The following is a 20,763-nucleotide window of genomic DNA, read 5'->3' as shown; positions in this document are numbered from 1 at the left end:
GCAAAAGCGTAGATAATCTTGCTGCCAGGACTTTTGTGTACATCTTTGAATCTAAATTTATCAGGGCTATTGGTCGATAGGAAGCGGGGTATGTTCGATCTTTCCCTACTTTGTGGAAGACTAGTACTTTTGCTTCGTTCATTGTTGGTCATGTTTCCACCATCCCTGAAAGAATTTAGGAGCCTGGTTAAGAATGGGATTAGATTATCTGTATATTTCTTATAGAAAGGGGCTGTGAAACCGTCTGGGCTGGGTGCTTTGTTGAGTGGGAGGTCTGCTATTGCTTTTTTCACCTCTTATCTTATTGGACTCTCTAGAGCCAACTTATCCTCTTCTGATAATTGTGGGATGGGGAGGGTCTGCAGATGGGCGTCTTGTGCGTCACTATCGGGGGAGTCCGTGGTATACAGTTTTTGGAGAATTCCGTAAAAGCCTCTCCCATGTCGTATGTGTGTGTCATTGGCTCACCTTGTGTGTTTCGGATGTTTTTGATCGTCATTCCCTTTTGTTTTTCCTGTAGCTGTCTTGTTAGGAGTCTGTCTGCTTTGTTGGCCTTTATATAGAATCGTTGTTTGAGGTATAATAGTGATTTCTCTGCGTTTTTGGAGCGGAGCATCTCTAGTTGGCCTTGTGTGTGTCTGAAGGACTTTTTTAAGCTACGGGTGGGCTGTGTCCGAATTTTCTCCTGTATTTGTCATGATTCCTGCCCCTCATGTCCCCAGCCCTCCAAGATGTCAGGCTGGAGCCAGGCCACGATCACCTACATGGCCCTCAAGGGCCTCTCCATCCCTCCAAAGACCCACTTGGAGTCAGACTTGGCGCTTGTGGCACCAGACTCACTCCCATAGGATAACATTGGCGATTGGACTTGTAGTGCATTGATGGGGACAAGATGGATGCCCCCACATATTTCGGTTCCCAGAACTGCATGTGCGGTCTAGTCTTTTGGATGTGGTTCAGCCCAGAGACACCTGGGATACCCAGAGACTATTTAAGCCACACCCAGGCTGAGAAACATGCTTTGCGTTTTCTGCACCTGCAGCATGACACTCACTGTGTTCGGATCGGTCTCCAGTAGGCCTGCATCTTTCTTCTGCTCTCAGCTCCTGCAAGAACAAGAACACAGTTAGGAACAGCCTTACCTTGCAGCGCTTCTGCCCATCATTCATCGCTCCCTCTGTTCTGCGGACATCTTCAGCGGTGTCATTACCATCCCGGCACGCCGCTTCCTAAGGAAAAGGGAAAAGAACAGAAAAAAGGCATTAGTAAGCATTCTGCAAATCTTCACTTATTTTTAAATACTGTACGAGCTTCAAACGCTTACCTGAATTCCAGCCGCTCTGGGGGAACTCTGTCTCCGGAACTTCTCATCCATCTGCAAGAGGGAAAAGACACTGCAGGTTAGCGTGGAAACATCTAGAGGTGCTGCATACCGCGCTTACCCACCGCATTTGTTCTTCATAACCGGCATCCACGCTGAAAACGTTGCAGCACCTAAAAGACACAGAAAAAGAACTCAGTTCAATGCAAATACGAAAAGGGGTGCATTGCGCATCGCTCTCTCACTTTCAGCGCTACTCATCTTAGCAACACGCCGCCATCCCCGGACGCCGGCCATCATCTAAGGAAGGAAAGGAACGAAGTTGGAGAACTTGCCAGTGAAATAACTAGGCAGCAACGAGCCCGCATCAATCAACGCGCCCATGCGCTGAAAGCAGGATGGAGAGCACACTATTCAAGAAAACAAGGTGAGCTGTGGATCAAAGGGAAGGGTTGGACCCTGGGGAAGAAGGGGTTCAAGCACACAGACAATAGGGAGTTACTCTACCAATCCTGTGTTACAGGCCCAATCTCCAGTCGAATAGCCTCCAGGGAAGGGGTCGAGGTTGTAAGAGGTCAGAACAGGCGGCTGAGTGACGTCCCCGTGGATACCAGGTGAGCATTACAGTATGTCCGCTATTGTGGTTTCTAGCTCTTTTTCCCATGTGTGCCTCTGTTTGTTTTAAGACCTTCAAAGCAATCATTTTTCCTCGAATCACCGCTCTTGAACGCCTCCCAGACCGTTCCTAGTGGGAACTACCCCATGTGGTTTTGCTCAAAATATTCATCCACCATACCCCTAATTGTCTCTCCCGCCACTGGATCTTGGAGCAGGTCTTGAGGAAGCCTCCACCTCCAGAGGCCATTTTTCTTTCCCCTCCATCCAAAGGGGAGCGTGATCTGACAATGAGACCCTTTTTCCATTCCCTGTATTTTCCCCATTAGTCCCACTGACACCCAGAAGTAATCTATTCTTGACATTGTGTTGTGCACATGCGAGAAATGTGTGTATCCCCTCTGGTCGCCTTTTAGTTCCCTCCACACATCACATAGGGCCATGTGTTCCATCTTTTGCCTGAGACTTTTAGATGGTGCCCCTTGTCCCTCGGAGCCCCCCGAGCTTCTGTCTATCTGTTGGTGCCATGCCAGATTAAGATCTTCCCCCATGATCACCTCTCCTTTTGCAAAGTCTTCTAGCTTCCCTAGCGTACCACTCAGAAAGCCATCTTGTCCTGCGTTGGGAGCATATATTGAGGCCAGGGTTAGGCTGTGTCCTTCTATTACCGTATTAACGAATACATACCTCCCACTTTTATCTGTGTGCTTGTCTACTAGGCTGGTGTCCCTTCCATCTTCTATCGCTATCAGTACTCCTGCTTTTTATTCTGTTGCATTTGGCTGGGCCAAGATCTTGTACCCCCTTGTGTGTGCTTTCTGCTTGTCCTGGGCTCTGATATGTCTCTTTTGGAGTAATAGAACATCCGCCTTATCCCTTTTAAGCAGCTTTTCCCGTTTTATCCTCTTCACTGGGGAATTGAGGCCCCTGAGATTATGTTACGATTCAAATTTTCCCCATGACATCTTGCACGAGTCCAGTGTCCTAAGTTTCCCCTGCTTGTTATGCTTCCCAACCTCCCCGTCTCCCCCCTGCTGCCTCCCACTCCCAGAAACTCCACCCCCAACAAACCAAAGAACTTTCCCTGAGTAGGGCTCAGGGGCTCGGGTTCCTAAGGATGCTAGGGCGTTGCACCTGTCGCCCCATGCCCTCCTTAAACTCGGGGATAACTTCCTGCGAGTCCTAAACCCTGGATTACGTCCTGTCCTTACCGGATTCCAAGACCGCAGCTTCGCCCCAGGCCGCTGTGCCTAACTTCTCTTGTTGCCACTGAATTCCCATTCCATTCATACCCACCCCCCGGCTGGCTTATCTACGACCCCGCGGGGTGCCCTCTGGTTCTGGCCAATTCCATATTAGTCATTCGTGGGCTACATCCTGCTGCGCTCTTTCACAGTGTTCTTCTTTCTTTGTCGAACCGTTTCCCATCCTCTTGACTTTCTTTGGTGTTCTCCCCTTGCTTTGGTGTCACTTTCATCCCCTCTGTCCGCCTGTATTCCCATCATAATGAGGCCTTCCTCCCATGAGGTTGCTGTTCTTTGTTTGCCCTCCCAGGTGAACAGTATTCCGAAGGGGAACGTCCATTTGTAGCGGATTTGCCTTGCCACGAGTTCTTCGACCAGTGGGGCCATCTCTCTTCTTTTTTGCAGCGTTACCATGGCCAGATCTTAATATCTATATACATCTTGTATTTCTTCCCCATTCATTCTTATGTGGTCCATCCCTCTAGCCCTCCTCAAGATTTGCTCTTTTTGTGGATATGAGGAAAGCGCCACCAGCACATCTGGCGGTCTCTTCCCCTGGCGCACCAGTTCTCTTAGGGCCCACCCTGTGCACTCTGTCAATCTCTATTCTCTCCGCCTCTTGTACCTCCAGAATACCTCTGAACACCTTATTGACTGCCATCTTGAGATCCTTGTCTTGAATTGACTCTGCCATGTTTTTTATGCGTAAGTTGGATCTTCGTGAGCAGTTCTCGAGGTCCTCGCATTGTATCTCTAAATTGTGGGTTAGTCTCACCAAGTGTTCCTGTGTCTCGCTGATTTGTTTCTTCCGTTGTTTGGAGAGTTCTTTCAAGTATGTCGGTTCGCTCCTCCAGCTTCGCCACATCGATCTTCAAGTCCTTTACCACCTGCTTCTTGTCATTCCTCATCGTGGCAAATTGCTCCTGCACTGTAGGCATGAACTTCTCTTGTAATTCTGTGAACCACGTTTGCATGTCTTCCCTTGAGGGCGGCTGGTGGTGGGACCCTGAGACATTGCCTTCGTCTGGGGGGGGTCTTCCTGTGCTTTCCCTTTGGTCTGGACTGGGGTGTCCGCAGACCACACATGGAGGATGTTGGCATCCTGTTTGGCGTTCTGAGGGTGTGGTTGTGCCGTATTCCCTTTCCCCTTGGCCTTTGACATGATTCCTTTTGGGTGTCTGTTCTGTGTCCGCCTGGGTGCCCTTCTCTGACTGCACTGCGCCCGATGGCGTGTTTTTTTTTTGGGGGGGGGGTAGCTACGTTGTGTTCTGTGAAGGTGGTTGTGGGCACATTCTGCCACCCCTGCTGAGGCCTACCTCCAATTATCTTGTGAGAGATGCCCCTCTCGCCGGCCCCTCTTTGTATTCGCCTCATGTCTGGGCCGCGCTTGGGGGGAGGGGGGGATACCTTTCTTCTTGTCCCACTTCTCTTCTTCCTGTGTCAGGGTCATTGGATCAGGTGGCAGGGGCTTGTGATGTCCTGCCGGTTTTGCCTGCTTAGCTGCGGGGGTAGGAGGTATATTGCCCTGAGGAGGATGTCCCTGTGCCTGTCTGGCTGTGGGGCTCTTACCGTCTGTGCTCTTTGCTGTTGGGCTCTCACTCCGGCTCCAGGCTGAGGCAAGTCTCTATCCCGCTATCGGAGCTTTCCCCCTATATATCTCTCCTCCTCTGTGGCTTTGGGAGGGAAGGCATGAAGTTCTTCTCCTCCCCGTCAGTCCTTTGTGAGGTTGCTCCTGTGCGTTCCGGTCCCTTCTGAGTCACCCGTGCCCTCTCAGGTGTGTGCTTCTTGTGTGCTTTGGGGGTGATCCACCCCCTCCGTTCAGAACCCTTTCTCTGGCTTATCCGCTGGTTCGGGGGCCCTTTGTTCCCCGCGTGGGGGGTTGCCGGCTTTGTGGGTCCCCTACCCTCGGGTCACCTCCCTTTGCAGCCTGCGCCGCCTCCGTAGCTTTGGGGAGGTGGCGGGGAGGCTCTCTGCTGCCCGCTGGTGATTCGCTGCTTCCCCGCTCGACTGCACACCGATGCAGTATGTGTCTTCTTGGCCTTCCGCGTCCCTCCCGGTTGGCGCCTCCAGTGATCCGCGGTGGGGGAGGGGTGATCTCCCCTTCCCTGCTCCAGGTGCCTGTATTTTTACTTCAGCAGGGTCTGGGTCTCTCTGCAGCATACACTGGAGGTCCGATGGGTTATGGCGATACCTCTGACCTTCTTTCAATTGATTTGCATGATTTCTTGTGCTTTTCTGTGGCGGCCCAGGCGGAGAGAGCTTCATGCATGTCTCGCTGCCCCGGCGGCCATCTTGGAATGCATTATTATTTTTTGATGGTCTTAGCTTGCTCCAATCTTTAGATTTAGGGTCAGATAGGAGTTTAACCAACCCATTGTAGTTCGATTAACATCCTTGAACCGTCATCACGTGTCTGTCTTCGCTGTTTGATACCATTCCTTCCTTACAGTCCCTTTTTGGAAGGTGAATCGCTGCAGGGTGAACCCGATCGCCTACCTCTCCAGAAGAGGCTTACTAGCCCGGAGCCTTCATCTCTCATTCCTTCTACACCTTAACCCAGGGATGTTTCGTTGAACATTCTGACCACGCTGCACATGCTAGTATGAGAAATTCAGCAAAGACTGCCACCCACACCAGGCCCTGCGCCACCTGAAAGTCCAAGACCGCTTTCCGGAAGTCCTTCTAGGCAAAAACACAAGTAAAGGACCCTGCTGGTCCAAGGCGCCAACCGACACCACAGCCGCCTCCACCTCGGGATTTGACCCCAACAGGGGTCCTGCCACGCACTCAGCACAGATACGGCGACTGACACTGATGAGGCTGACTTTGTGCCAGCAGAGTCAGATGAACCCCTGCCTTCCCCACTACCCCTCCGCCCCCCCCCCCCCCACCGGCCTCTCCACTGGATGTGGCTAGCTCCTTCCACTCAATGATGTCAGGGCCTCCTAACATTTACCACTGATGCCATTGGAGACAAAAAAGGAAGGGTTCCTTTATCAAGGTCCAGGCAGAGGACCATCATGTCTGTTCCTTTGTTGGACGATATGTGAGATGAAGTCCTAGCGTTGTTGAAGAATCTGACCCCGCCAAAGCAGGCCCGCTCGAAGAATTTACTCTGCCTCCAAGTGTCTGAAGTCTCACCCTTCACCATACTCTGGTCTCGACCAGAGTTGGGAAATTCTCTGCAAACCTATCGTACCCCTGGACCAGGAGAGGAAGAAGATGGACGCTATGGGGGGTATAGGTTTATCTATACAGTTGCCAGCACCATTAAGGCTGTCGCGCTACAATCGGGAGCTCTGGTTTTCGCTGGGCTCTATTCTTGACTTCCCACCTGATGACAAGAAGGAAGAAGCTCTTGAGCTGTTCCAGGAGGGGTAGGTAACCTCTGACCACTTAATCACTGTGGTGGTGGACATCGTAGACACCAGATTCTGTCAGATGGGAAACAGTGTGTCTCTTCGGCAGGGATGGCTGAAAGCCACCAACTTCAGGACGGACGTTCACTTTAAGGTGTTGGATATGCCATTCGATGGAGTAAACCTGTTTGGCAAGAGGTTAGACGAGTCTCTTCAAATCATTTACTGATACGGAGGCGGCTCATTCGCTAGGCATCCTCTAGCAGCATTGGTCGTCCTTTCGTTCCTCAAGGGGAAAGCCTGGTAGCTTCTACAAGTGCTACAACTACCCCTTATCGGCAGACTTCCCGCTCCAAATTGCAGGAGGTGTACAGAGACTGCTCACATGCATACGGCAGCAGAGGTCCGCGCCGGCGCAACCCGCAAGGCAGGGCCCCAGCACCTAAATAGGCCTGAACCAGCCATGGACTCTGGCCCCGACTTGTGCACCGCAGTCGGAGGCTGGCTGGCGAGGTTCCTCGGTGTGTGGAAGACCATCACTACCGACAGATGGGTGCTTGACACTCTCGAACAGGGACACACCTTGGAGCTCCACCGCAGATATCCTCACATTCCTCTGGTAGCTCGATAAGAACAGCATGTGGCGCAGCTGCTGCAGGAAGTCCAAGCCATGTTTAAAAAGGGGGCGATAAAACCCGTTCCCCAGCACCTCGGATGCTCCGGGGTGCAATCCAGATAATTTCTGGTTCGAAAGAAGACCGGAGGGTGGAGCCCGATCCTGGACCTGGAAGCCTGAAGTTCAGGATGGTCACATTGCAACACATGCTCTGCCAAATGGAGGAAGGTGACTCCTTGGTGTCGCTGGACCTGAAGGATACCTACTTCCACATCCCCATCCATCGGAAGCACCGCAAGTTCCTGCAGTTCGTGGTCCAGGGGCGGCACTATCAGTTTAAGGCACTTCCCTTCGGCTGAAATAGGACATAGGGTCTTCACTAAGTCCTTGGCACCAGTGGCGGTGTATCTTCGTCTCGAGGGCATCCACGTCTACCCTTACCTGGACTAGTTTGGTCCCGCTCCCATACTCTGGTGAGTCAGCACACGGCACGGAATGTGTATTTGCCGACGGATCTGGGATTCCTCATAAATACAAAGTCCTGCTTGGAGCCATCGCAAAACGCTCTGTCTGTTGGAGCTCGACTCAACAGTGGCTTGTCTGGTGTCTTCCTCCCTACTGTGTGTGCTGTCACGTTGCTGTTTGGCATGATGTCCTCCTGCATCAACATTGTCCTCCTTTGCAGACTACAGATGAGGCCTCTGCAGGAGTTTCTGGATGCCAGGTGACTGCAAGTCTCGGATCCTGGACGCACAAAATCCCCCTCAATGAGGAGTTCCAAAAAGCAATACAGTGAGGGTATGTGCACTCTCATCTCATGCAAGGGGCCCCATTCCAAATCCCTCCTTACCAGGAGATGGTCACTACGGATGCGTGTCTGGAAGTTGGGGAACTCATACCGGACAGTTACACGCCAGAGGCCTCTGGCTGCCAGAAAAATAGACCCTTCACATGAACATCCTGGAGCTTCGGGCCGTCTACAGGGCCTTTAATTTCTTTCTGCCATCTTTGAGGGGCAAGAAGGTGGTGAACTTCATGGAAAAAGGCCCCACCATTTTCTACATCCAAAAGCAGGACCGGACGTGCTCTCCGGCTCTCTCCAGTGAGGCCCAGGATCTGTGTCGCTGGGCCATTCATCGGGACATGTTTCTCGTCCCTTCTCACCCAACGGGCACCAAGAAGATCGCAAACTCGTTGAGCAGGGAGCTACGCTCTTGCCACGAGTGGGAGCTTCGCCAGGACCAAGTAGATCTTCTTTTCCTGCAGCCCTAGAGTTTGGACATTATTCTTTACCTGCAGAGTAGAAGGACATCCTGGCCAGGGCCTCTTCAACATTGATGTGCTACGGCCATAAGTGGAAGCATTTCTCTGTGTGGTGCCGGCCTCAGAAGGTTACCCCTCTGCGTGTCACAGCCCTGCAGCTCTTGCCATACCGGATTTTCTTGGCCAAGGCTGGACTGGCTCATGCCTCTATCAAGGTACACCTGGCTGTCCTATCAAATTACACCAGGGCACCAGGTAGGCCTTCTCTATGGTTGCAGAGTCTTGTCATGGAGTTCCTCAATGGACCCGTCATGACTTGTATGACGGGGAAGGCTCCTTCCCCAGCTTGGGAGCTCAATGTGGTTTTGACTAAGCTCATGGGGGCTCCCTTTGAGCCGATGCATCAGGCCCTGCTCAGGTTTCTATCGTGGAAGGCGGCTTCCCTCGTGGCGATCACCTCGGCCAGGTGGGTCGTGGAGGTCCAGGCCCTGTCCTGCAAGCAGCCGTACATGTCATTCCACGCTTCAAAGGTGGTACTGCGTACACACCCCACCTTTATGCCGAAGGTGCCATCAGATTCTTCTTACCGAATCAGTCATCACCAGCGGAGAGGGCCTTAGATTTGCTGGACGTTGCTCGTGCTTTGAAGGTTTACGTGGCACGCATGAAGAGCTTTCGGAGGACTTCTCAGCTGTTCGTCAGTTTTGGACCTGTGAATCACTGAAAGGCCATGTTGAAGGCTTCCATTTCCAAGTGGCTCTCTGGCTGTATTATGCACTGTCATCGACTGGCTAGTAGGCCGTTACCGGGCTGGCTGAGAGCCCACTCCACCAGAGCCATTGCAGCAACGACAGCGTTTCTCTCTGGTGTGCCCCTGCTCGATATCTGCAGGGCTGCTACGTGGAGGTCGACACAAACCTTCAGGAGGTTCTACTGCATTGACCGGTATTCCAGGGAGGATTCCCAAGCTGGCCAAGCGGTGCTACGCAACCTGTTCACTTGAGGTGAGTCTGTTGCAGGGTGAGTGTTTATTGCATCTGTTGAGCGTTACCAACTCCCCTGGTTGTGTATATGTACTGCTGTGTAATCGTTATTTATGAGCATGTGAATCAATGCCAGACCCCATGCTGGAGAAGGTTTGTTACTTACCTGTAACTATTGTTCTCCAGCATGGGTCTGGCATGGATTCACATGCAAAACCCTCCCTCCTTCACCTCTGTGGCTCTTCCTGGCTCATACTGCCGCTTTACCTGCTTACCAAATTTGAAGATGGCCACCAGGGATGAAGCTTTTGGAGAGTACTGTCATTGTATCTGAGCAGTATGACCCAGAGGATAGAGATTGGTTTAGAGGCGAAATAGTATTCAAGCGATAGTGAAACCTTTTTCTTTTGCTGAGGATTCCCAGCTTGACGATGGGTAATAGTCATGAGCATATGAATCCATGCCAGACCCATGCTGGAGAACCATAGTTACAGGTAAGTAACTTAAACCTTGTGAACAAACGGTAATCTGCATCAGAAATCTCCCTCGACCCAGTGGCAGAGATAAGACTAATGGTGAAGGAGAGACTAATCTGTGTATCGGGAGTAATGTCCCTCGGTTCAGTGGCAGATAAAGCTACTGGTGGAAGAAACTGTGACCTGTGCATCGGGAATAATCTCCCTTGGCCCAGTGGTAAAGATACTTTGATCTGTACATTGAAAGTGCTCTAATTTGGCCCAGTGGTGGAGAAAAAGCCACTGGGGGAAAAGAACTCTAATCTGGACGTCAGGGGTGGTCTTCCTCAGCACCATAGTGGTGAAACTACTGAACAAAAGAACTGCAGTGTGGGTCAAAAGAAACTCCTACAAATCTCATCGAGAGTGATACTGATTAAAGTTGTGAATCCTTGGTAAATCATCAGAGAACCAAAGAGTATCTTTGGACCATTACCCAGGGTGCAAAGGAGGAAAGTGCAACACCAATTGGGGAAACTGTGACAGGAGTGATGTCTGATGGAAAGTGTTTGTTGATCATACCAAGTAACTATTTATACCAGGAGAAGGGAGATATTCTCCTGGCATCCCGATATGAATTCTAAGCATTTCGTTTTGGAAGGTTAAGACCTTGTGTTAATCAGGCGCAGAGAGTCATCCTCCTGAATAGTATTTAGTGATTTTCTGTTAGTAGTGTTGGGGCCAGATCAGGAGTTAGAACGGAGGACAGATTTCTTAGTTAAATGTACATTCTGATTAGACTGACCCAAGATTGTTTATTGGGTTGGGGAATCCGTCTAGAGTTAGGGATAGTTAGGTTTTCATTTTGGATCATTCCACCTGTCTCCGACTCCTGCTGCTGGCGCGTTACACTTTCGATTTAATATTTATTTTTGCGTGTACCGCTTGTGGCTACTAAACGTGGCTAGCCACCTACAATAGGTGTGCCATGAGAGCTTTTCTTTGGCCACATTGTTTTCCCTCTTGCCTTCTAAGGTCCGCAAATCCCATATACGGTCATGCATTTGCCCGGGAAATCTGCTGCTTTCGCAGGCTTGTGATGCCGTGTGTGTGTGTGTGTGTGTGTGTGTGTGTGTGTGTGTCTCTGTCTGTCTGTCTGGTCCCACTCCACATCTGTGGTGCTAGAGTCTGGGTGCATGGCATGAGTGAATCCCACAGTGGTCCCTGACTGGACCACTGCTGGCTGCTTGAATGGGGCAGAGTTGTACTTGCTTCCAGCCAGGATTTAGGATAAGGCTATGAAGATGACTCCTGCAGCAGTTTCTTCAGATCGGTGTTGAAGCAAAGTATCCTGTGTAGAACAGCAGTCGATTGAAAAGCTGTGGCTGACTCCCAAAGAGGCCTGGCATCCCTTCCCGTTTTCGGGCCTTGTAAGCACCGCTGGACTACCTGGTCTGCAAAAGGCCCTCTGCAGTGCTTCAACCCCTGGACTGATGGGGCCAAGCCGTCTCAATGCCTTCTCGAGGATCCAGCAGTTCTGAGCCTTCAGAAGTGTCGCTGGACCACCCTGGTTGAATTTATCAGCTCTCCATTGTGCTACCTTGTTTGAAACATTGCCTTCCTGCCAACTTCCAGATTCCTAGCATCAAATAATCCTGCTCTGGAAGGTTGTCTTCAGCTGCGACTGGAAAGATGCCTGCTATAGGACGTTAGTTCCATTATAATTTTAAAGATCAAATAGCATAGAAAATGTGTTGTACTCTTTTCAAAAAAAGTTATTAAAAACAATATTTTACAACAGACGGCTTTCATTCTTACAACATGGGTCTTCCATATATAAAAAAAAGTATGACCAAATCTGGAAATAGGTGTAGTATAAATGTGCTATTCACGACTTTTGTCTTTGTCGTAAGTATCCTAGTTATTAATGACATTCCTTTGTAAAGATGTAAAATTTGATTTCTTTGCTATATGATCTTTAGACCACACTTTTGCGAATGGTGAAATATTAGATTGTTGAGCTTTTCACATTTCTAGACCATGACAAAGATAGGCACCCATGGAAGGAGTGCAGTATGTTTAGAGGAAGTCCATTCAAATTAATTTGGTTTTACGTATTTCATTTGAACTACTATTCTCGTATCTTTCTATATGTAGATTTGTGAAAGTGTTGTATGGTCGGGGTTGGATCCATCCCCAAAACAGTTGGTGGGCTGAAAGTTTTTCCCGAGGTCGGCATACCAGTCTGGGGTATACTGGCGACAGTGAAATTTGACTGACCCCCACCAATACACCCTGCACAGCGGTGAACAGGGTCCGGCCCTGTGCTATCAGTGTAGGCGATTCCGGGAGATTGCATATTTTGCAATTTTTCAAAAATAGGCAGTTAGCACACAAGAAAACAGACACAAGGCTATAGCAGACCTTCACGTGCATGTCAGCTACAGAACCGGGCAACGCCAGGGGTGGGGGGGAGGCAGGTTGGGGGATATGGCTAGTTAATTATATTTGAACTTCTATGCAAACATTACACCAGGTAATGGAAGCAGGAATTTTACTGTACATCTTAGATGGGACATGAGTCTCTCAATATTGTTTTGCTTGGTGGCCTGTGGGAAAACCTAGATATAGAGTAGTTTGTTAACCAACTACTGAGATAACGTAAAATATTAGGAACTGATTTTTGGAAAAGGATAGTAGTGAGGTAACCCTGGGTTTGTCATTGAAAGTTGCTAACCTACTATTGTGGAGTGGGGCTATTTGGTTTGGGTAAACTTGAAAAATAAAATAAAAAATAAAAATCTAAACTTTCCAGGAAGCAAGTGCTTAGTGAGAGGATATAGGGGTTGAAGTAAAACTACGAAATTAAAAAGTTGTGATGTCACACTCTGAGAATAGTGCAGGCAGAACCTCATGCCCTATGAATGAAACAAAATCTAAATGAAGATATCGTGAACAAAAATATTACAAGAATTGGGATAAGACAGACAAACAACTGGAAATTAGACTGCATGTGCAACAAATGGATAGAGAAAAAAGACCTAGGCTATTGTGCCTTCGGTGTGGGCCGCACACCCCAAATTCCCACTTCGGGTTAATCAATTACTCTTTGTTTCTTAATAAACTCAAAAGGCCAACTTTTTTGATTATTCAAAAATATAATCTTGTTTAATGTTAAAAAATATGGATTCTTTAGGTACAAAAAAGTTTTGCGCTCAACTGGTTAAACATCACCAAAAAAGCTATTTCTGTCTGTTATGGCAAAAACAGAAAACCCATCGGCTAATGCATTTCGCAGTTAATCCTTCTTCAGAGCCAGGTTTTTACTGTACTACATACATTATGATTATTATATATTACAATATCCATTAGACATATCCACAATGTTCAGTTCAAGGTTCAACAGTGCACCGTGCACAAAACAAGTTTTAAAAAAAAAAATATTAAACAGGGCGCCCACAAGGACAAACAAATGTACAATATAAATTTGAGCGAGAGAAAAACAAAAAGAAACAGGAACTTTCATCAATGTGTATGCTCATTCCAAGGTATTTTACGTCATATCAAGCATTTAATAACGTTTATCAGACTTGTGAACTACAGTGTTTAGCACCGTGACCTCTTGTGTTAATTGAATTGCTAAATATTCTAACTTTCAATGTGAGTCTTAACGTGCTAAGGTGCTTAATGGCCGGTGTACTTAGTGCTGATAACATGTGGCTATGCATTACGATGTGTGTTTAGTGTCACTGACCTGTTAGCCAAGATATGCAAAAACGCGATTTGTGCGTGTGTTGAATTCTTCAAAATAACACTGGCTGACATGGAGAGAGCAAGTGTTTTATCTTCTGTTGTCTTTCTTATGCACTGACATTAAGTATTAATGCGATCAGAGATCGCGCGTCTTCCTTCTGTCTATACATCTTACCTGGAGCGCAGCAGGCAACGTCCTGCTCCGTCTTCTACGAACAGCGTCTGATACTCGAGGTTGACCTAGGCAACGTTAAGTAAACATTATGGCTGCACGTAGGCTTACGTGTTTGCCGTATTGGTTGTGGCTAACAGTTCAATTAAATTTCTTACAGGTTGTACGTGTGCCATGGTCTGCACTACGTACTGATGTTTAGGAGGATGTTTATCCGTGCCTCTCTGTATCAATAGATCGACTTATATGTTAACACTGAGTGTACTAATACATGTGAAAGCACGTGGTGTCGAGGGTGGCGGCTGCTTTAGTATTATTATACGAGTACTAAAGTGCTTCTATTGATATTAAAAGATATGCTCGCGTAAGTTGTGAAAATAAACGTGTGTTAGGGTAAGATATGTGATACCCGAAACCTAGATGCACAGTAAACGATTCATGGTGATATGTAATTAGTATATAAATCTGTGTACAAGAAATAAACTATAGACAATGTCTATCTAAAAATTGGTGAGCGGCCACTGAACAATTATAGATTAGCAGTGGCCTCTCCAATATTTTGCCAACTGATTAAAATCTAGATTAAACTTTTTCATAGCATTCATAGCATAGTGCATATGCAGCATTGTGATATATGCTTTCTTGATGAACATAGAACATTGCAATATTATTTTTTACATTGCATGGTGAACAGGAGGCTTAATTATTACAAAAAGCAGTTTATATCGAATTCTTCACAGTCCTCGCGGTGCCAAAGCTTCAAGGTGATCTATCCAATAGGCTTCTCTTTGTTGTCTTCTTTTTTTCGAGCCTGTATGTGTACTTGGTGCTTCAAGAGTTTCCAAGACTTGGAATTTGACTTGGGAGATGTTATGTTGTTTTTCATTACAGTGTCTTGCTACTGCTGAGTTGGTATTTCTATTTCTTATATATGACTTGTGCTCGTTAATCCGGATTCTCAATTTCCACCCCGTTTCTCCAACATAGTAAAGTCTGCATGGACAACGTATGCAGTGAATGCAATTTTCGGTGTTGCAAGTTCCATAACTTTTTATTGTAATCTTCTCTCCCGTGTATGGATGCGGGACTAGTCCCCCTTTAATGATGTTATTACAATTGCTGCAATTCAAGCATGGAAATGTTCCTGTTCTCTTTGGTTTACTCCTTTTGGTTCTAATGTCTCTTGTGTTGACCAGGAGATCCCTTAGGTTGCTTGATCTTTGGTTGGCAAACGTTGGAGTCTCTAAAAAGAGGTTTTTAGTTCTTTCATCACTTTTCAGTGTTATCCAATGTTTGTTTATGCATCTCTTGATCTGCATGCTTTGAGAAGAATATTTCGACACATATACCGGTGATGGAGATAGTTTAGTATCCTTTGGCACAAAGGTACTAGCTCTTGTTATGGCTTGTACCTTCACTTTTGCGGCCTGTAGGTCTTCATTCGGGTATCCCCTTTCTTTAAGTTTTCTACTTAGTTTCTATAGTTCTTGTTCGCATTCTCTTTCATCACTAATGATTCTTTTTAGTCACAGCATTTGTCCATAGGGTACATTTTTCAAGGTGTTCTGTGGATGGAAAATCATGCGATGTAATAAATTATTTCTGTCGGTGGGTTTAGTAAACAAAGTAGTGATCTGTTGGTTGTGTGCATTGATTTTAATATCCAGATAATGTATACCTGGGTTACCGATTTCTGAGGTGAATTGAATTTGCGGATCAATACTGTTAATGTAAATCATGACATCGTCAAGTGACTCTCTTGTTCCTTGCCAAATATTTCGTCTATGTAACGTACCCATTTTTTCAATTTGTTTTGCCATTTGGGTTTTTGCAAGATATGGGTCATCTCAAATTGATGCATAACGCATTCGCGTAAGCTGGTGCCATTGTGGCTCCCATGGCTGTTTCGGAGGTTTGGATGTAGAATTCTTTGTTATATTCAAAGTAAGAGTTCATTGAAATAAAGGAGAGCAGTGACAACATAAATTCCTTCACTGCTCCTATCTCTTCTTCCTGTAGTAGGAGCCACTCTACGGCCTTCTGCCCCCAGATCATGAGGTATACTTGTGTAAAGGTTTACCACATATATAGTGAACAAAATGTCATTTTCTGTCAGTTGCACTTCTTCAATGATATTCAGGAAGTGTGTGCTGTCTTTCACATACGTTGATGTTTTCTGTATTAAAGGTTTGAGAAAAAAGTCAATATAGGTGCCTAATGGTTGCAGAATCCTGCCTGTGGCAGCTACTATTGGTCTTCCAGGTGGGTTAATGAGGCTCTTATGAATTTTGGGCAACAAGTAGAAGTGAGGTATGTTGGGTTTCAAGTTGAGTAAAAATGCCTTCGTTTTGCTTGTTATCATATCTTGCTTCTGCTTTGACAAGGAGTTTTTCTAAATCTTTTAGTAGCTCCATGGTCGGGTCATGATCTATTTTTGAGTAAACGTTGTAGTTATGCAATTGTCTCTCACATTCATTTTCGTAATCTGAGGTGTCTAGTAACACTAATGCGCCCCCTTTGTCGGCTTGTCTTATAGTGATCTTTTCATCAGAGTATACATTTTGGAGAATTGACTTCTCTCCTCTGCTGAGGTTTCTGTTTTTCGTTGCTCCATATTTGATCTTTTTGAGATCTGCTGTAACCATTTTTTCAAAAATGTCTATTGCTGGAACACTAATTGGTGGAGAAAAAGTACTCTTAGGTTTAAATTCAACCAAATCTGATGGTTCTGTTGTAGGGTCAGTATTTTCCATTTCTGCAAAGAAAACTAAGTTTTAGTTTTCTGGTCAATTTGTGTAACTCTACTTTAGTGTTGAAATGGATAGAAACATCTCAGGTCCACATCACTGCTGCCAGAATGTCTGCTACTGGGGTGGTTGTGAAACTAGTAAGTGCCTGATTAGACAACTAGTGGCTGTTGGAATGGTGCAGATCCTTACTATTGCTTGCAAGAGCCCTAAAATGGCCACGCCATGAGATTGATGCTTGTTCTTTGGCCATATTGTAGTTTGACCTTGTTCCTGCCCTCCCATGAGGCTAGGGAGGGGAGCCCGTTCTGCAACACTCTGCCTAAGGGTAGAGGCAAGTGGGTCCTCGCCGGGAAAGACCCCCTTAGGGGCCAAGGACTCCTGTTCTTGTGAGGTCCTCCTGTCACCAGTAAACAAAATGGCGCATATGGGTCTGTCAAGCCCTGTCCACTATCAGGACTGGGCCGAAGAAGATAAACGATGCTATTATTCCAAAGAAAGTCTCTTTAAGAAAGTGACCAATCCATTGAGACGAGTGGATTGAAGGAGGAACACTTGTCAAGTAAGAGTTGAAAAGAGACGGTAAGCGAGAGATGGTGTCTTCAAGCAGGGGAGGTCCCCTGGTAACGTGAACCTAGAAAGAGCCAGAGGCTGCAACATCCAAAACTGCTGGGAAACTGCAGAGAACGCTAGTAAGCCAGCATAACCGAGAGCCTGAGCTGGGATGAGCCGAACATATGGCTCAAGAATTGGTACTGGCAGGACCGTGAGGGAATCGTGGTGGGCAGCCGACCTGTGCAACTACGCTGATACGCCATTGGGAAGCTGCAACAAGCAAAGCGACTTGAGACTAGAGTAACCGAGAGAAGGTATGATTAGCGTATGCGAGAGATGCAGAGGAAGTTGACTTAATAGTAAGGTGGAGAAATAAAACCATCGCCGGATCTGACATCCCCGAAAGTATTTCCTGGTGAGACCCAAGGTAACTGGGGAACAGGAGAGACAGAGAAAGATCACAGACGAGTATTCTACAACACGAAAAAACGAACTGCGACAGTCTGAGAAATGAGAAAGAGAACAATATTGATCTCTGAAGGGGAGTAGAGTGGAAATTTCATATCCTTGTTAAAACTGAACTGTGCAAATACAAGAAAAGGAATAATTAAGATGCCGAAACAGGAGGTGAAGGAGAGTGAGAAAATCTCAACGTCAACCTTAATGAACTTTAGTGTTTTGAGAAAGACACAGATTCCCACAGTAGGGGGTAATAAAGTGAATAATGTTGTGCTGTGTCCCAAGCAGAAGGGTGTGACCCAAGAAAGTGTAAAGAGCTGCAGACCAAAGCGGTCTTTATGGTTAATCTGAACCGAGTAAAACCATATTTCCAGTGAAGAATACATATAGTAATGTGAATAAAGACTTGAGTGAACTGATAATTACCAAGTACTTATTTTATTTTGTTTGGAATAGTGATAGGGTCAGATAGTGTTAGCTTTTGGACGCTGGACAGATTCATTTTGGACATTAGAGAAGACTGACGAGCAACTTAGTTATTCCTTTAGGTAGGGAAAACCACATTGCCATAGTGATAGTTGGGTTTACACGTTATTTAATAAACCTTGTTGAAAAATGTCATTAAATATTCTGCTGAATACCCTTGTTGGTGCTTCAGCCACTGGACTAGTGGATCCAACTATTCTTGATGCCTTCCTGAGGATCCAGCCCCTCAGAGCCTTCAGAAGTGTCCCTGAACTGCCTGGTGGACTGACCAGCTCCCTTGTGGGCTATGCCGCCTGAGCTGTTGCTGTTCCACATTAAGAGTCTGGAACTTTGGTGGTCACCAGTTTGTCACCACAATTCTCCTTTTCACGACGTTCCAGCTTCCTTGTCTTCAAAGGAACTTGTTCTGTAGCGCAGCTTCTGTGATTGGAAGGATGACTGTTGTAACCTGCATACTGTGATAGTCACGGGAATAAGCTTTCCTCCAGCTTCTTAAGTGTCCTGAAGAGGTCTGCATCGTTTGAATCTGCATTTCTTCCCGTTGGGGATTGCATCTTTCAGTTGCACCCAACCAGAAGAATCCTTTAACCTGCAACCCCAGGACACTTCTCACTGGAATAAAGGGCGCACACCGCCTTCCCAGCGACCTTAGTGAGTCGAGGGGAGGTTAAGTAAGATTAACTGTACCGTGGGTCAAGTATCATGACACCGGGTTAGCCTTGGGCCTGGAAGAGCGAGGCGAGCTTACTGGTCTTTTGGCAAATTGTTGAACTTTTAAATAGTCTGAAACTATTCTGAATCGCCACCAAAGGTCCATTGCATCCCTCTAGAGAACCCATGCCTGGGAGAAACCTTGTGTTGGAACCTGAGACTTCTGGGCCCTAGGCCCCATACATTTTATTGTTGAACTTATAACTGGTTCTCACCATTTGAACTGCATCTGTATTACTTAACTCTTTTACAATTAGTTATTTGATGTATAGTGAATTAAAATACTATGATTGTATACATTTGTAATATAGAGAATTGTGTGATACTACCAGCTAATTACATTTTTTCAGTATGTATGTTCTGAAAGCCTAAATAAAAACTGTATTTTTATAACGGACTGTCAAGGCTGAACTGTGTTCTTCTGTGTGGACTCATTGAGGGACCCTGACCACGCTCACATTCTACTGAGACTAAGCCTTGATTGGTTTTGGCTAAACTCTCTCAGCTCCCTGTTCGCTATAACTATGGTGGCCTCCTAAAATCTGTCCACCAGGCTTGGTTTCAGAAATACAGCTCAACATTGTCCTTTGGCCTTATTCCTTTCCTGCCCTCTTGGGCTGGGAATTTCCATATATAGAATGCCCTTTCATGGGGAAAGGTTTTGCTTACCGAGGCAAAGTGGCGGTCTGTGTGTCTGGATGTGGAGGCTGAGACTGTCTGGTCCCAGTCCACATCCATGTAACATGTCTGTTGATGTGCAGAATGTGTGGCCATTGGCTATCCATGATTGTATAGCCACTGCCAGGTTGAATGGTGTAGATCATTACCCTTGGTGCACCTGGGCGAGTTTCAGTTTCCAGTCCAGATCTTCGCTAAAAGGAGGGAGGACTCGTGCAGCAATTCCACAGGTCATCTTGGAGCCAACACCCCTTAAAAGAGGTGCAGCCTCCTGACGATCCGAGTCCAACCTTTGCTGCTGACCAGCATCTCCTCAAGCCAAGTCACTGTGAAGCCCTGCTCCTCTGGCCTGATATCAAGAATGCCCTTGTCGGTGCTTTGACCCCTGGACGGGTAGAAGCAACCAGTCTCGAGCCCCCCCCCCCTGCTTGAGGATCTGTACCTGCTGACCCTTTTGAAGTGTCTTCGGACCACCCCGTGGACTAACACGCTCTCTTGGGCTACCTTGCTGAAACTCTGTTTCAAGTGCTAACGTGGAACCTGGAGGATCTTCAAGTTGTGCTACAGGACTCCTGATTGTGTGTTTCTCAGCCTACTAGTTCAAATGGAAGTCCTACTGGGCCTGCTCCGTTCACCCATCAAAGATCACCTGTTACAGCCCAATTTGTATTGATGAGTTGCAACCAATTTTCTTCGCTTCCTGGAGGTCTCCTGCTCTGTGGAAGTCTTCTTCCTTTTTGTTGGCAGGGTGTACAGCTTGACCATGCCTGTGACTGTTGAAATACACAGCTGCGACCGACTGAAACTAAATCCTGCATCCGAAACTGTCCTCTACACCTACGACTCCTGAGCCTCCCTCGGAACCTCTAAAGTGGTCTTGAGAGATATCGGAGTTAAGGGGGGTGCAAGGTAACACAACTCCTCCCCCTATACCACCGCCCCCCCGGCTCCCAATCCTCCATAGGGTTACAGGGGCATAAAGTCTTGTCCTTAGCATTTCTTTACTCACTTAGATCGGTGGTCGTCTAGTCGGGCATAGCCCCCTGGGCCTATCCTTGTGTAGTGAGATTGAGAGAGTTACTTACCTTAATTTACCGTTTTAGAACGGTAAATCACAACCACTGGCATCTTCCAATTACCTAGTAAAACCACTGATCAAGTAAATCTTTGGGGCACTAGGCTCGAAACGCTCTGAGCTGGATTTAGGAAGTAGTGGGGAACTGAGTGTTTCTACTGTATTTTTGGCATTTGACAGCTCACCTGTATTGCACAGATTTTGAATCAAATTATCTTCTCACAGGAGTGAACGTATATATGTATTTTATAGTAGTGTGACAATACTTATC

At 46.9% G+C, this 20,763-nt stretch overlaps 1 protein-coding gene across 1 annotated transcript in view; it reads left to right on the top strand.

Moving 5' to 3' along the window:
* Positions 1-20,763, top strand: part of PELP1 (proline, glutamate and leucine rich protein 1) — a 1,000,849-nt gene that overhangs the window by 560,696 nt on the left and 419,390 nt on the right. The gene's annotated exons all lie outside the window — the stretch shown is intronic.

The sequence above is a fragment of the Ambystoma mexicanum genome, chromosome 1p (genome assembly GCF_040938575.1).
Source record: "Ambystoma mexicanum isolate Mex_15411 chromosome 1p, UKY_AmexF1_1, whole genome shotgun sequence".
Classification (NCBI taxonomy): Eukaryota; Metazoa; Chordata; class Amphibia; order Caudata; family Ambystomatidae; genus Ambystoma; species Ambystoma mexicanum.
Note: the sequence above shows the minus strand (reverse complement) of the source record. Positions and strands in the feature narration are given on the sequence as shown.